General features: G+C 48.9%; 1 protein-coding gene across 2 annotated transcripts in view; it reads left to right on the forward strand.

Moving 5' to 3' along the window:
- The window catches only part of STK32C (serine/threonine kinase 32C), a 100,802-nt gene that overhangs the window by 37,086 nt on the left and 47,398 nt on the right, over positions 1–16,318 (forward strand). The gene's annotated exons all lie outside the window — the stretch shown is intronic.

Consider the following 16,318-nt stretch of genomic DNA (forward strand, 5'->3'; position numbering starts at 1 on the left):
AAAGGAGATGGAGGACCACAGCCTCCAGAGTAGGATGTGGCCCAGCCTTTCCCCGGGTCCCCTCTCCCACCTCGAGGGCACAGACGGGAGTGGGACAGAAGTTCCATCCCTATAATCCCACCTCTGTGCCCGGAAGGGCATGCACCGGAGTTTTCCCTTCCACATGTCCGTGCACGGACCGGCATCACGGAGCTTGCTCCGGGTCAGCAGCCTGCAATCACCATCTAGGAGAAGATGATTACATCCTCCTGCCTTCCTGACAGGCAGTTCCCCGCTGCGGCCAGGAGCCAGCGCGGCTGCCGGCCACCCTGTGTGTGGGGCTGCTGGCAGGCGCCGTGGATGGGTGGCCCTGGGGAGATCTCAAACGGCTGAGATGCCCAGGCATGCCTCAGCAAGGGCTTCATCTTGGGTGCTGGCCTGATGTTCTTCCTTGGCTGACTTCTGTTCCCTTGGCTTATATTAGAAAGCTTATACCATAGCACGGCCAGCTAACGTGTCCCAACTTACCTTCTGGGCTTTAAAGAGCATGGTAAGACACAGTGCAATTAGGTTAGTGACAGACCAGCTAATGCCTAACCTGACTGAGCAGTGTGCCCTTCTCACGTCCAATACCAAGTCACGGATGGAGGAATTTATTTTGTTTATTGCTTGTATTTTTAAATGAAGCTTTTGTTTTATTTAGCCTTTAGCATAATCCATTTCAAAGTATATAAGCGAGGTTTCGATTTGGTTCCTGGTTTGATCCTCTTGAAACTGGAGTCGGCGGTGAAACACTCTGAAAGCCCAGGAGATGGAGTGTTCATTATTTATCTTTTGAGATATTTTCATTTTTCTCAGCAAACAGTATTGGGTTGTTGTAGATTCACAGGAGCAAGTTGTCTGCACAGAGTCTGTGCTGCGCAGTATGGCTTCTAGAACATTTTGTTTTCAGTTTAGACAACACTGAAAAAGTTGAGCTCAGCCCTCCAGGAGTCCTAATTAGCTCCATCAGCGTATGTGCACCGAAATCATTGAACGTGTGGTGTTGGGTTTAGCTAAGGAGGAAGGAATATCAAGTGCCACCTGACTGCACATAATTAAGTTTAAAGCATGAAGAGTTAATCCTGCTGTGTATTAGAATTTGTGCCGTTTCAGTGTGAACTCTGTATTTCTCGATACTCAAGTATTAAAAGTTAGTAGGAATTAGTGTAAGCTGTTTGCTATTGAGCTGAACAATTGGTTTGAATTGAATGCTGGAATAATACTATTATTAGCACTTGTTTTCCTGAGTAGGTAATGATCGCTTCGACCTGCTACCGGAACAAAACGATGCGGTAATTAATCCACTGCATATGGCAGGGCGGGTTTTATTCCGTGATCAGCGTCTCTCTTACTCGGTATGAGTCACAAACAAATAGGATCCCATTGCAAAGTGTTACGCCCGAAGGCCCTGGCTTTGCCGTGGATTCTCTGCCAGCCTCGCGTCTGCGGACCCCGCTGAAAGCAGCCAGTGCTGAGCTGGGTAACTGTGAGTCTGGCTTAAGGCAGATCCCTGGCGCTTAACAAAATCGAACGCACAGCTTGTGTTTTTTGCTGCAGTGAGATGGGCACCTTCCAGAGCTTTACCAGGAAAGCCGTTGTCTCATTAAAGTCATTCGGAAAGCCTCCTGTCGATTCTGCTGGGCCAAAATATCATCCCCGAGCTCTACCACTGCCGCTGTGACTAGAGTTGAATTTGGACCTTAGAAGTCCCAAACAATGGTTCATGGACCTCTTCTCGTTATTTCTGCTCTTTACCCATCTGGGAGCTGCAAGCAGCAAGCTGTCCAGTCTGTGTGTAGTTCTGCTCAGTTTGCACAGTTTCTGTTGAGAATAAGACGCCTCTGTGCTAGCTGCTGTGCGTACGACACGCGGTGCAAGGCATGCTTCGCACTGCAGAATAGGCTTTTCAGCAAGGGACACAAAGAGAGAGTTCAATTCACTTTGGATCAGAGACGGAGCCAGGAATAGAGCGCGGGGCTGGTGGCTGGCGGCGTCCTCGGTGACAGCGGCATGGTGCTGTGGTCCCCCTCCACCCTTCTTTGCACCTGCCAAAGGTTTCCTTTACTGCCCCGACTGCATGCTGGGCTTAGATCTCGATTTTGCTCTTTCTCATCAATTCCAGTGATGGTACGTTAAAGATTTCGTGCTTTGTACTTCGGCTTCATGTGCCGTTTGTTTCCTCTGAGTTGAATCCCCTTTCCTGGAGGCTGGAGATACCAGTATGATTTCCATGTAATCAAATGCTGGCAAGTGCCACCTCCGCCTGTGCGAAGCATAGCAGGAACAGAAAGCTTGAACGAGGCCCTTGTTCTGTGCTTCCCAGCGAGGAAAAATCGATGTGGACCCAATAGACAGCAGCCTGGGCATATTATGGCTAACAGCTTGCTGGGGAACAGTCCTTAGCAAATTGCATTTAATTTGGAAATGTGTAAAAACAGCAAATTAAATGTGCCAGCAAGTTTTTTTTTTTAAATGTCATTTTAAAATCTGTTTATTTTGGAGGTGTGTAAGTAAAGAAAAAGAAAAGGAAGAAAACCGTGACCTGCTCCCCCTCCGAGGTGGCTGAAAACACCTCGTGGCTGAGGGTGGTGATGGTGGGGCTCCAGGCAGGAGGGAGTTTTCTCAAGCGGAGGTAGCGGTGTTGGAAAACTCGGGTCGTATCCTTTGCAATTATCGTTAAAGCTTTGCTCACGGTCTGTGGGAACACCAGGCAAAAGTCGGTCTATTAATTTTGTTGCTGGGTGCGGTTTATTAAAAATGTAAAGTCAGGGCACATTGTGAAGACTGTGGGTTTAGCGTGATGGAGCAGCATGAAAAATGCAGACGGTTTAAATTTGGCCCATCCTCACGTGGAGCAGAGCTTAAAAATGGAAACTGTGGGGGGGGGAGCACATGAAGTGTATGTTAATTCTTCTATGGGATGAGGATGACCTATTTCTGTAAGTCATTTTTGATTGCCAACTCTAGGCAATGAAAATGTATTTTCTGAACGGTGAATAATTTAGCAACTTTAAAGTGATTAACATAGAGCAGAAGATATAACATGAAAGGTAGCGTGCTTTCTGAGCAAAATACGTTCCTGTGCAGGAGGGCAGCATGAAGCCTTTGCATCCTTTAAATTCTGCAAATTCACTCAAAGAAGGTTCCTATTGAAAGAAGAGACGAGGTTTAGGCTTGTGCTCATCCTCAGGACAAAGGTGAATTAAAGACCTGAGGATCTGAAGCAGTTCGTAGTGTCAGACTCTCAAAGGTGGCTTTGTCACTGTTCAACTTTTGTTTAAATTGTGGATTGAAATGATTTAACAAATTAACTTCTCATTTCGTGGTTTCCCTTATGCAGTCAGAACCACAGTGTGAGCTAAGTTCATGAAAATAAGCAGACTTTATTTCTGATATAAAACATGTATTTATTACACTGCAAGTTCAGGACAGTAAATGAAACTATGACTGTGGCATAAATGTGAAAAATTCTGTCCTTGTTCTATTGGACAGGACTGAAAAATGGTTAATGCTTTAAAAACTGTGCCAGAAAGCCACAGCTCATCCTGCCCTTAATCCATTTACTGTGTGTTTTATTGGCATGTACAGAGCGAAGCTTTAACTGCACTCGTGCGACACGGAGCCGATCGGTGCAGTGCAGACTACGGGGCCTGCACCGCTGCCTTTGATTGCCATGCTTTCTAGAAATTTCAAGTAAGGCAATTAAGTTTGGTTGACAGAATTGCTTCCCCACAGAGCAGTAGAAACTGGCATTAATTATTTTCCTAGTCGTCTTTATAAGAGAACCCTGGAAAAGCTTCCCGCTATACATACCCAGGAGTAAGGTAAAACACACTAGCTTGCAGGTCCCTATGATAATTTTTGCCCATGCACCATGGGCTGCGTGATGTTGGCCTTCCCCCTTCTCTCGTGGAGCTTTTTCTCTCGTGGAGCTTTCCCCAGGTCACGCCAAGAAAAAAATAAACAGGAAAATTGCTGTCGAATTGGTGGCCGTAAGAACAACTGGTTCTGGTCCTACTGGTTGGTAGGACCTCTCTCGCCTGTCAACAGGGAGAGGGCGTCAGCCGTGTCCCCAGGACAGAACTCAGCAAGCGCCTGCTCTCTGGCAGGTCTTAAGACACATCCTCCTTCCAGTTAAATCCAGGTTTGCATAAGCTGAGCTGCAAACCCTGCTGCATTCCCATGTTTTCAGAATTCATCGAGCATCGCTGGATGGGCTTAAATATTTTACAGTTCAGATACAGCTTGAGGGTGCAGTGCAGGTTTGCTTCACGAGTGTGGAGGCTGAGGAGTGCTGCAATATCCATTTTTTATGAGGTGGCAGGCCTGATGAGGACGGTTGCAGTGAAGCAGCAAGCCGCAGGGCCGTCTCAACGCCTGCAGCAGGTGACAGGTTCTGCAGAGCGTGGCCAACCCTGCTGCACCGCCGCTGCCTCCTGCGGAGAGCCGGCCCTTCTCTGCCCGGCTCAGCACCCCCGTCCCTCTCGGGCAGGGGAAAAGCCGAGGACTTGAGCATTTTTCATTTCCATGTGTTACGTGTTCCTGCTGTTACGGCTCATGTTAAAATACAAAGATGTCCTTGAATAACAAAACTCGGATGAGTGTATTTTTAATTCTTAGTTTCCTTTCTCTAATAATCCTAATGAGGACTCTGTACCTGAGAGATAAGTCCAGCTAATGGGCGCGCGCGCGATGCTCTGTACGGACGCCGAGGCCGGGCTCGCGGGGGCTGCCCTCGCCCTGGGTGGGTGCCTGTCCGGCCAGCAGCGCTCCTGGGAGCGGGGAGGCCCCTGGCTCGGCCCCGGCCCCCGGGGTTTTAATTTTCTGTTGGCGGCAACCAGTCTGAGAGCAGAGAGATGGTGTCCCGGGCAGCAGCATCCTGACGCGCTGGTATAGAATTCAAGATGGGCAGCTGGTGCGGCTGCGGTACTAGGGTGACTTTTAGAGGAAACGGTTAAGGGCGGATTTCTCTGAACAGTCTGCAGTAACATAAAAACTCTCTTGCTGGCTGCGTAAAAATCATTTATCTGGAGTTATGTTTAAGGACATGAAATGATGAACTGGGGTCCCATGAGGCTAGGCATACAACCCCATAAAGGGGAAAAAAAATCTGCATCAAAGGAATTCCTAATGAAATTACTTTCTTAGAATTTTAAATGATCCATCTCTTCCATATATATTTCAATTTAATTTTGGAGATGGTTCTTGAACTTCTACATCCCCAATTTTATTACAAACTTTTGACATGTTTCCTTCTTTGCTTCTTCCTCATGCTTTCTGCTTCATCGCAAGAGTCCCTTGTGGACCTCTGCTGCGTCTGAAGTTAGTTGCTGCCTTCTCATAAAACTTGGAGGATTGGAGCTGGCTTACTATAGTAGTAATAGGTTTCTTCCTGGAAACAGTGTATTTCTTCACTGGCTGGATTTTATTTCTGATGACTGAAAGTTTCTGCATCCTCCTATGAGAATTCCTTAATTGTATTTAAACTGGCATTGCTCAGCGAACCTTACTACTGCAGAGCCAAAACATATGGTACGTACATAAAACATTAACATTTTTCCCATGGATGGAAGTGAACTGAGGCTGACAAACCCCAAACTTTTCTGTTGTGCTGAGCAAAATAGATCGTCAGCTTTCAGTTTGAAATGGAAATGGCAAAGTTGCCCCAAACTTTGTTTTCAGCCTAGTTTTTGAGAAAACTTGAAACATTTTTTTAGATTTATTTTTTTTTTTAATGAGAGTGTTTTCTCTCAAACCTGGTTTCGACAGAAAGCTGTCTGTGAGCTGTAGCGAAGAGCAAAGCGTTGCCTCTGCCGCCCTGCGAGGGCTCTGGCGCGGCAGCTTTGCCGATAGACCCAGTAATGCCAGCATCAAACGAGGCTTCTCGTAAGCAGGGGTGGAGAAGCGCTGAGGAGTCGTCATCCAGCCTGAGTACGGAAGGAAAAACCGCCGGGCAGCGGGGCGGAGGTGGCTGTGGTTTGGGATGGGTCGTGTCCCAGAGAGTCCCGGCAAATCCGCTTTGCCGGGGCGGTCGCGCAGCTGGGTGCTCTGGCGCTCGGAGGGGCTGCAGCCCGGCGCGCCGGGGTGGGTGCGCGCTGGCGGGGCTGGGGGTTCACCTCTTGCGTGGTCGGTGCATGGAGCTGTGTGAGAAGTGGAGAGGACAGGGGCTGTAGATTCAGCAGCAGTTCGGGGCAAAATACCCATTTGGGTATTTTACCTGAAATCCACATTTTTCAGCAGAGAAAGCAAAACTTCATTTTGGGTCAAACATCTCATTTTGTGTAATTATTTATCCTTTTTACCTTTTAAAAGTAAAATGCAAAGGAGGTCTTACTGTACAGAAAAGTACTGTCAAGGTCAGTTTTGAAAACATTCCAGAAGAGAGACTTTCCCACCTCCCTACACACTGTAAAAAAAAGAAATGAAACTGAGGAAATGAATTAAATGTTTTGGTATAGCCAGCATTACAATTTTTGTCGGAATAAATTTGTCTAAAGCCGTTTCGCGTTACTAAGGTGCTTTCTGTTCACTTTAGGAGTTTTAGCAGTCACGGCCTAGCCCTGAACACAATACAACCTAAAGGTTTTATGAGGCACCTAAAGTCATCCATTTATCATTTATAACATATGTGCAAAAACATCAAGTAACATTTAGCAGATGTTTATTGCTAATGTTATGCTACTATAAACATGTGCTATCAAGACTTTTTTTTTTTTTGGTAAATCAATTTTAGTTACTTGAATAAAATTTTGTAAGCTGTAGAAGTGGGGGAAAAAAAGCAACAAAACAACTGAAGGCTAGAGTACACATCCAATCTGTCAGCTTGATAAGAGATGGAAGCTGAATTTGGTGTTTGATTAGATTTATTTTCTAATGCAAAATGCCATGCCTTCAAGGAAGGAACGTCGTAGTACATTTTAATGGTCATTTTCACCATCTGGGTAAAACGTTTACCTGCTGGGCCCGTTAGAAACTGGTTGTCTGGTTTTGGATTCCTAGAGAAGAGGACCGACACTGAAAAGCAGGACGCCTTGCCTGAGCTTTCCGCCTGCGCTGGTGGCACCTTGGCCGTCCCCGGGGCCACGTGCACCTCTCCCACGCTTGCCGGCCTGCCCCACGCTCCCCACTTCCCTTCTGGTGGCTTTAACCTGGGCTCTGCCGTCTCCTCCTCTCCCCGGTGCACCGTGCGGGGAAGCCCTTGGCCCGGGGCTGGGACGGTGGTGTGGGGAAGGAGAGCGTGGTCCGTGGGCACTCCTCAGGGACGAAGCCTGGGGCTGCCTGCGGCAAGGTCTGTCGGCGTAGCTAACCTCCCGACGCTGTGCGCGGCGCGTGCTGCTGCGGTGCCCAGTGGCCGGGAGCCAGGTTCCCTTCAGAGCAGCGTCTCCTCCTCCAGCACTGGCTTATTTTGCAGGTCACCTGTGCCCCTAGATGTGGCCCTGCCTGTCTTCAGCGGTGAGATCACGCTCTGTTCTCAGTTAAAGAGAAGAAAGGGGAAAGATGAAGAATGAGGAGTCTTTCTGTCTACTGCCTGATCAGTCCTTTCAGGCATATATATATACACACATACATAAATACCTACGTATGTATATCGGGTGTGTGTATATACATTTCTATAGAAGCCTTTTCTGCAAGCATTTTATGTTGAAAATAATCAAGCCCATTAGTTAGTGCAAGTGTTGGGTGCATCGTTCTCAAGGCGTGATCCTGCTCTGATGTGGACTACAACCAAGCAGCACCGTGCACTTTATTTCTACCAGCTGAGTGGGTGTCCCCGATTCCTGGCGTGTGAAAGCCCACCAGGTAAGCCCAGCCTGGTGGCTAGCCTGGGCTCGGAAGGAAGGCTGGTGGCGGGCGCTGCGGAGGGGAGCTGGCCTTGAGAAGCGAGGAGGTGACTGGGGGAGGTTTGGTTCCCTCTTTTTTTCCCATGCCACTGGAAAAATCAAACTTTGTAATTATGATGGAACTGTCCCAGAATTAAATGGCTCAAATGACCTTCCTGATCCCCTTGTTCTATTCTGGGATAAAAAGCAGGGAGAGATGAAGAAAAATAATTACTAGTGCCGTGGCGTGAGAAGTGGTGATTATCCTGTAAAGCCAGCCAGGCAGCCGCACGCCTGAGCTGGCAGAGGCGGTGAAGGAAGAAGTGCCGCAGAGCTGCAGCTTGGCCTCGTTCGGTCCAGTCCTCCTCCCTTTTTCCTCTTTCACCACCAGCGTGACTTCTGTTTATTGCCACGGCGTGTGGCAGTGCTGGTGGGGGGCCCGGGGGGATGCCGCCGAGCGGGGTCCTGTCCCTGCAAGTCCCGTTTGCTCCATCCCGTGATGGAGCCCGTGGATCCTGTGACGGGGCAAGCTGGGTGGAATGTCATAGACGAGCTTACCTTTGTGTAGCACTGGCATGTGTGATCACAGGCACTTTAGGCTAAGCTTAAATTGCTTGGCATGTGGAATTAGCTCAGGGCCTTTTGCTGTGCCTGTGAAGCCTTCTCTGCCGGTACGTGGTGAGGTGGAGCTGGGGGTCAGGCTGGCCCAGGAGCCTGGGCTGGTGTGAAGACAGGGAGCGCTGGGGGGTGGCTGAGGACACCCTGCTGCTCGCGTCCGGAGGGGCAGTGCTCGGATCATCACGGCCTCATGGATTTAATGTCGTATTTAGCACTCAGTTAATTTATATGCCGTTCCTGAAGAGGCTGTATATCAGCTTTACTCTTCCTCCACCCAGGGTTGCTTTTTTTCCCATTTTTTCTTTTTTCTATCCGTGGTCAAAAATACTAATAGAAGGTATGCAAATGGGAAATATCTCGTCTTTCCTTCACCATATAATCAGCAAAGCTAATCTAGACTATCAGTAATGCTCAAATACCTGCCTGAACTCTCAGCTCTCTGCTCGTCCGCCTGCGTGTACCCTGGGCAGAGGGCCTAGGTCCGAGGCCGGGCGGCGAGGGGTCCCTCCAAGAGCACCGGCCCTTCCGCACTCTTCCCCCCAGAGGGATGTTTCTCCTGGCAGGCGGGAGAGGCACCGGGATTGCTGCTGTGAGGGCAGAGACGTTCTCTGCCACATCAGCCGTTCCTTGCAGGGTCCTCCTGCGTCAAAACCTGCACCTCAGTGTTGGCTTCTGAAACGTGCGTCCGCCCCAGGAAACAGGTCTGGGGTTTGTAACAGTGACACATCCAAGGAACTGGGATAAAAAAGTGTGTTCCTGTCGTTCCTGGTAGGGCTCTAATTGGCAGTCCTTTCAGCCCAGATGAGACGATACCGTGATCAAACGCCTTCAGCTCTGCTCTACTTTAGACTTGGTGCGCCAGAAGAGTTTGACTATTTGCCGGGGAGATGTTATTCCAGCTGCGTACGCGGTAGTCCGTGTGCTTTGTCCTCGGCGGAGCCGCGCGGCCTCCTGCCGCAGGGACCCCGCGCTGGGCTGTCGGTGCCTGCCCGGCCTGGCTGGCGGTCGGCGGCCGAGGCTCCCAGGCCAGGGAGCTGCCAGGCGCTCTGTCTGCCACAGGCCGATGAAAAAGCCTTGGCTGTGCTGGGACAATCATCATCTTCAGGAATGACATCTGCGTACGCAGACTTAAAGTAGCGTATTTACCACACAGACAAATGCACGCTTTCAGCGGTGCCCAGGGGAGACAGTAACACTGAGCTGCCAGCTGTAGAGATGTGCCCAAAGGTTTACAGGCTGTCACCTCTTCCCCTCAGCACTGCGGCAGTCTGGAGGCCGGGCTGCCCAGTAACGAGACCTTCACCTCCACGGCGGCCTCCCCGCCCTGCCCGGCGCATCGCTTGGGAGCGCTGCGGGAAGGCCCCGGGCTGGGCCGCAGTGACCCCGCTGGGGCCCAGCAAAGCCCGGCACGGGCAGCGAGGTGCTGCCCGCCTGCAGCTCCCACTCCCACGCGGCCCGTGTGGGGACGGCTCCAGGGCCGGCCGAGCCCGGTGCTCTGCCTGGAGCGCTTCCATGGGTAGCGGGGGGAATCCTGATACAACGTTTGCTTTTTCAACAGCACCACTCTGTAATTTGCTTGGAAGCTGTTTAACAAGCGATACATCGAGCGTGCATAGAACAGGCCGTTTACCAGAGAATTTTGCCGAGAGGCAGCATCCTTCTAGAAATACTAGCAGGACACGTGGGAGCACAGGGAAGCAAAACCGTCTTCGGCATTGGCCTCGGGGCATCGGTTACTGGTTTCGTTTCGGGTGGTCCGGGGGCTCTGGCGAGCGTTAGGTGCATGCAGCCAGCCTCCAAAAACAGGCCTCACCCCCACGCTAAGGGCGGCTGATTGCTGCGAAAGCTGTGCGGCGTGTGTAAGCAGCCCCGATGTGCCCATCAGCCTGTGCATGTAAAGCCCATGCTCGTCTCCTGTGCTTTTGGCCAAGACCGCTGTGAACTCATTTAGTTCTCGCTAATCTGCACCTGCGAGAGCTCAGCTGGGTGGTTAATGAATAACCCATTTGCCTCCCTGCGTTGTTATTGCAAAGTAACATAGTTTTTTCTGCCAGAAATAGCATTGGTAAAGCATACAGAACACACGGGACAAGGTGCTGTGGTTTTCTCTGCCGTCTCTGGTGCCTCCTGAGCTCGTTGGTGGAGAAGCAGATGAATGCAGTGCGCTTGCACTCATTTGGAAGGGCTCCTGGCCAATGCAAGCAGTATTTTTGCACTAATTAGGAATGGTTTCTGGCCAATGCAAACATTATTGTACTCAGTATCAATAACCCAGTCTTCCTAAAAAGACTTTGCAGTTGCTTTGCATGGTCTATTTGATTCCTTACGGAGTCACAGAGATTCATATTGAATCATACAATAACTCGCTGTTTTTACACGACTTCAGAGTTGCTTCCTAATAGTATGTTTGAATCCTTAGTTTCTGAAGGGGTTCATTTATAGCACTGGGCTTGTATTATACCTTTAATTTCTTTCATTATCTACCAGCATTCCCTGAATTCCTGGGTAGTTAATGCTCGCTTGAGTTTCCTGTCAGTCACATTATACTGTATTTCCATTTTTCTCACCCATGTAATCTTCTCTGTGGATATGAATAGGCAAAACAGATCAGCCCGAGATGTTGGAGACTGAACATATCGCTTGTGCTTTTTCCAGTGGTAGAAAGGAAAGCAGTGGTTTCTTATGCCGTATGGAGCCTTCCAGTTAGAGAAAACCGGATGCCTTGCGTTCAAAGGGTTTCAGGCTTGGGGAGGGCTGCTGGCAGCATTCCCCGTTGGCCTTTGCTCCCCCTCGCCATCAAATACCTCTGCTTTTTCCCCCAAGTTGCTTCACCTCATCTCTAATCACAAATCTCACTTTTGGTCTCCCCGATCTTCCCAATTCACTCGGGTTCATCCTCCAATTCAAAAGCTTTTCATACCGAGTCCTCCCTGTCCCTCCTGCTGTCCTGCCTCTTTCTCCCCCCCGCTGTTTTTAGCAGGCCCACCGCTCGCTGGAGATTTTCTAAGGTTTCCGTTTGCAGTGACGCCGACGTGTCCCTTACAGGCTCTTTGCAGTACTTCCCTGCTCTGCCCTCCCCTTGCTCGGGCCCTCCCCACCGCTCTAAAAGCTGCGCCTAATCCCGACAGCTGTTAGTCCTGCTGCGGTTCCTTTTCGTCATCCCCGACTTTCTCAACCGTTGTCCCCCGTTGCAGCGTCCCTGCACCCCGTGTTCCCCGCAGGCTGTCCCCCTCCCGGCATGGCCTGCCTGGCTGCCCTCTCCGTCCAGCCCCTGCCTCGTGGGTTGCAGAAGCGGCCTTTCCTTCCTGGCTGGAATCGATGCGTGCGATGGCTTTTGAGTCTAAGCTGTCGCTCTCTCTTCTGTGAGCCGAAACTCTTGGCATTTTGTGGCAGCGGGCTTGTGGTTCCTGTGGCCACATATTCATGTTTCCACATCAATTACCATGGTGCTTTCTTCCGAAGCTAGATTGCAGTAATATAATAGGTAGACAAATGCTATTAATTATGCCAACATATAGAAATACATTGATAGAAGGGTGATCATGCCGTACTAGCCCTACAAATTTGCTGTTACAAGACTCAGAAAAGAATTTCTTAGGTCTTTAAGCGTTGTAGAGAGTCATTCTTGGAGTTAAAACTTCCCTGATTTTTTTGATGAAGCTGAAAAACATGCAGATAAATAGTGAACGGTTGACTCGATCCTTAAAATGTGATTTTTAATTTTCTGGTTTCCCCAGATTTGAGGGTATTGGACACCGGGTTTACTAACTGCATCCATTGTTTTCCTACTATTGGACATTAATACCAGGTCCTGACATTGAACCCTCACTGGATATCTGTCGTGTGTCTGAAGTTTTATGGTAGTTTTGTCTTGCCATACTTTTAGGTATCTTGGAAATAAATGCAGAATAAACAGCCAAAATAATGAAAACAGTCGGAATTTTAAGATAGTAAAGAAAAAAACTCATTTTTTTTCATCTTACATTGAGGCATACTCGTCCTTCTGTATAAAGAATTTTTGCAGAGAAACATACTCTTTATTCTCTTTATTTCACTGGAAAATAGAAGCTGTGCATCCAGTCTGCTTTACCACACAGTACATTTTGTGACTACAATGAAATCTTAATTATAGAGATGTCAGTGCAGCACCTGGCACTCTCTTGTGAAGTGGGCTGGGCTGGGCTGCGTGAGGTTTGGTGAGGTCCAACAGGCGCGTGAAACCCTGCCATCCTGCTTTTCATGCGTTACTGGAGACTGAGAACAAAACCACGCTGAACTAAGCCAATCCAGGTCACGGTATTTATCTTTATTTGTGATTCATGGTTTGCCACTTGATGCCAGGGAGAGTCAGGAAGCGGCGTTTCTCTCGTGCGAATGCCAACTTCTTACGTCCAGCAGGTCCACTTACCTGCGAAGGTGCTATACTGATAACGAGCTGTTAGACGAGTCAATAGGAATAATTAGTGTATTTTTTTCATGAGGAGCTAACAAAATACCCATTGGGGCATTTCAGCACAACAGATGGCATTGGACTGCGGTGCGACCAACAAGTCAGCGTCCTTGTGCCACGGTGCCGCGCTCCCTTGCATTTGTGCATTGCAGATAGTTTTAAAACAGAATAGAATAGAATAGGATAGAATAGGACTAGACTATTTCAGTTGGAAGGGACCTACCACGATCATCTAGTCCAACTGCCTGACCACTTCAGGGCTGACCAAAAGCTAAAGCATGTTATTAAGGGCATTGCCCAAATGCCTCGCAAACCCTGACAGGCACGGGGCATCGACCACCTCTCCAGGGAGCCTGTTCCAGGGTTTGACCACCCTCTCGGTAAGGAAATGCTTCCTAAAGCACCCCAGGTTTTCAGGTCCCTCTCCGCCTCTCACGGGTTCCTCCGGTTCAACCTCAAGCCAAACCCATTTCTGTACTTACAGATTGTGACTGTCAAAACCGTGCCATGCTGGAGTCGAAGCAGTGGGTGAGTATGGGCCTGTGAATAGGCAACAGCTGCCATCTCCCGCTGGCTGGGAGCGTGTGTCATGAAATCCTCCACTGGCACCTATGACTCAGGCTCCTACCAGTCACCCCCAAATAATCAGCTCTTCTAGTTGCGGGTGAAAGACGTGGAAGACAGCTTTCTCTTGTCAGCTCACAGAAAGTGGAGTCTCTGGAGCATACGTAATTGTTCCAGGCAGGTTCAGGATTTCTATTTTAGGGATAATCACATATTCTGTAGTGATATGTTGTCATTTTTGGAAATCCAGTGTGTTGCGCACAAAAAGCAACATGCTGCTACTATGATTTTCTTCCTCAAATGTTATTTGCTTTTTCTTTAATGGGATTGCTTACTAATTCCTGAAGAAAATAATGAAACTAAAAAAACCAGTCAGTGCCTGTTCATCTAACATCATCTGAACTTCAAATCAGCAGAACTGTGTATTTAATTTACTAAAAGTGACATCTTTGCTGAGAGGTTCAAGGGCCTGGTGAATATTCATATCTAGATTTGTTTCTTGACTGCTGACTAGAGCATGCTTTCTAGATCGGTTGTAGTCATGGATACATAGAAATGACACTTTTGGTTTTGTTTTCTTAGTGACAAAGATTTTTTACACAATATTCCCAACATTATAATACAGAATTGTCAAAAACTGACCTCCTGGAGTGAGCGCAGATCGTGAGCACTTGCACATGGTTTAACTGCCAAGAAAATGCTGTGCTTTAAAGGTGCTCACTCTAGCTGGGTTTCCTCTTTGAGTATTTCTTAGTGACCGAAGTTCAATTAATGAATTTGCTTGCATGTGAAAAAAATTGGATCCGTTGCCCCGAATGCTTCAGCACTGTGTGTGCTAACGTTTCGGATTTCAGAAAGAATATTCATGAACAAGATGTAGCTGCGGTTGGTTTGCTCGTTGCGGTTGGTTTGCACATTGCTCACTACAGTCTCTCTAATAGGGGTGGTAGGAAAAACCTCAAAAAAATGCTGCCTGTGGCTGCAGATTGCTCCTTCCAGGGCTGGGTTTTCTCAGACGGGAGGGAGCAGGTGACCAGTTTGCAGCTCCTGTAGCATCTCAGACGAGCCGGCCACTGGCTCCAGGCGTTACCCACGTCCGTGCCGGTACCTCATGGCTTCTCAGCCCAAGACCTGTCAAGCCCTGCTAAAAGAAAGCTGTTCACCCACGGGGAAGGGGAGTGATAAGGAGATGACACACCACCCGTGTAGCTGAGCCTTTCCTCCGGAGGCGCGGGAGGCCGTCAGAAGGACGGGGTGGCACTGGTTTCCCCACGTGGTCTTTCGTGGAGTCTCCTGGAGCATCCCGGGGGAGGAGATGGTGCATCTGCCCTTCAGTGTTGCTTATGGAGTGGGGGAAGATACGTGGTGGGAGCTGGCCCAGACTCTGTTTTCAATTTCATTTGGCAAAGTTTTCCGAGATCTCCTGTAGAAAATGTCCCACAAAAGTGACAATAACAATATTTTGGATATAAGCCCAGCACAAAAGGGTAATAGGAACTCCTTGGGCATGTGTGGGCTTTTGATTCATCCTCAGAGATGACAGATGTGCATTTATTTAAGATCTGGGAGTGGGACTCGGAATATTTATAGTGAATTCTTTGCTCCCACTCTTCCTGTGTGGTTTTGGTCTCCACTGTCAGTCAAACACGGGTTCAGTGCTCTCTGTTGACCATCTCATGTATCATTCACACTGCAAATCCCCAAGCCCGTGCCAGGCATTTCTCTTTGTCCAACCTTCAGAGCTTTCTGGGGAGGAGATGCTGAGGGTCCCCTTGCACGGTCAGGGTCTCATGGTAGAAATGTCGAGGGCTGGCGGGTAGAGCTGAGCAGGGTGCAGCTCAGGCCACCGGTGAGCTCCTCCTAAACACGTCCAGCCACTTTGAGACTAGAACAGAATAGTTCAGGTGGAAGGGACCTACAATGGTCATCTAGTCCAACTGCCTGACCGCTTCAGGGCTGACCAAAAGCTAAAGCATGTGCCTGTGCAGCAGCCAGCACTGATGTGCAGGCTGTGTGTGCACCATGGCTTCGTTGGCAGCCCTGCAGCTGGCTGAGCTGTGAGGACATTAAGGAACCGAGGTATAAAGAGGCAATTTGTGGAATGGGAGTAATGCTGTGTCCTTTACGTTGGCTTTTGTGACAGTATTTATTTGTTTGTTTGTCTGCGAGGCACTCCAACTATATGGTAATGGGGATATCTCATTATTGGTATAAACAGACCTATCGTTTTTATTTATTTAAGATGGGTAGTAGATTAGATCACAGCAATAGTTTAGTAAAAATAATTTTGTTTGCAGTGGCTGCTGATCAAGGCAGTACCTGAAGTGTTATAGCTGCGCTGTCCTTTCTTGCCATTACTCCTCACCGTGGCTCTGGAAGAAATAACAGGTCTGGTACGGATGGGTTTGCACGTGAAGAGAGTGGAAGTCAGTCGCCGTCCTCTAAATGTTGTCCTCTGGAAGCACAAACAGCAGACCAGCTGGCTGTTGAATGCGCACAGCAGTACGGAGCCAGGCGCGTGGAGAGCAGCGGCTGCCCGTGGCGCGGGGCGTGCGGCTCGCTGGCGTTCTCCGCTCTGCTGCGCTCTGAGTTTGCTCACGTGCTTACGGCGTCTCTGTGAGACTCCTCCCGTATCAACACGGGTCGAAGCTGTATTTTAGCTGGTGCTAAACCACTTACTGAGTAACCTAATTCAACCTGCTTGCAAGCTACTTCAAGCAGGTGAAAGAAACTGTTGAAAGAAAAACAAGTGCTGTCCCGCATCTTCCCCGGGAGGCGGTGACTTTTAATAAAAGCTTGGCCAATGCTCTTCAGTTGTCTCCTTGTCTTCATTTTAAATATAAGA

The sequence above is a fragment of the Mycteria americana genome, chromosome 6, assembly GCF_035582795.1.
Source record: "Mycteria americana isolate JAX WOST 10 ecotype Jacksonville Zoo and Gardens chromosome 6, USCA_MyAme_1.0, whole genome shotgun sequence".
Classification (NCBI taxonomy): domain Eukaryota; kingdom Metazoa; phylum Chordata; class Aves; order Ciconiiformes; family Ciconiidae; genus Mycteria; species Mycteria americana.